The sequence below is a fragment of the Varanus komodoensis genome, unplaced genomic scaffold (genome assembly GCF_004798865.1).
Source record: "Varanus komodoensis strain SLA01 unplaced genomic scaffold, ASM479886v1 scaffold74, whole genome shotgun sequence".
NCBI classification, from domain to species: Eukaryota; Metazoa; Chordata; class Lepidosauria; order Squamata; family Varanidae; genus Varanus; species Varanus komodoensis.
Window position 1 is genome coordinate 2,003,007 of NW_025336401.1, and position 1,025 is coordinate 2,004,031.

Genomic DNA, 1,025 nt, shown 5'->3' on the forward strand with positions numbered 1-1,025 from the left:
TCTGATGTTGTGTCCTTCTTACTGTGTAAAGATTTTTGCTTGACTCAGAAGTGGCAATACCTGTACAGCAAATCACGAACAGTGGCACATAATTCTTGAAAAGCCAAGAGCTCTCTAGTCTCCAAGTTGCTACTGGAAAGTCTTCTTCCCTGAAATTGTGCTTGTGAAATTACCCCCCCCCCCCAAAAAAACTTGCAGCATGAGGTCCACTGGATAGATTTTGTGTCTCCCAGTTTTAAAGCGCCCTTTTCCCACTAGGTGGCACCCTAATTTTATCATTGCAGGAGCAGGTCAGAGCTGCAGTAAAAGTTAACACCCGCCAAGCCGCACCCTTTCGGCTTACTCCATTTCGTAGCTTGCTCCTTGCCCACTTAGCCCCAGTTTCAGTTCTCCAGCAGAAGTGACGGTCTCTGGCCAGATGCTCGGCTCCTTTACGATTTAAGATTGAGCACCCTTGAACACCAGCACGCCTCAACACAAATGGCAGCGGCAGTACACGGGCAATGTGGGGCCACCACCGAGAAAGCCCCATGCCCGATGGCCAACAGCCAAATATCCCTTCAGGGAGGAGGAGACTGGCAGGTGCATCCCCCCAATTTGAAGTCAAATGAGGAAACCACGTGAAAAGTTAAACTGGCCAGAAGCCCCAGTCAAAAAAGGTGCTCCCCTTCTGAAGTCCAGAGCGTTTTGGAGCCCAAAAGGAAGGCCCCTGACCCAATCTTGGATGTTTGCATTTAAAGGGCCAGCCCCCACTGCAGGGTTTGGCGGCCCCGCCCGAGGGTTTGGAGGCCCCTTCCTCCCCCAGCCGCTCCCGCTCCTCCTCCTCTTCCTCCCGCGCTGGCCAGGCCAGGGCGCAGGGCACGCGTGGGCTCGCCACTGTCCCCTGGGCCGGGCGGGGAGCGACCCCCGCCGCCCCATCCCCATCGCGCCAGCCCCTGCCTGGCCGGAGCAGGTGCTCCGGGAGCGGGGAGCGGCCGGGGCAGGGGCAGCCGCCGCGCTCCGGGCGCCCCGCGCAGCCCCCAGGC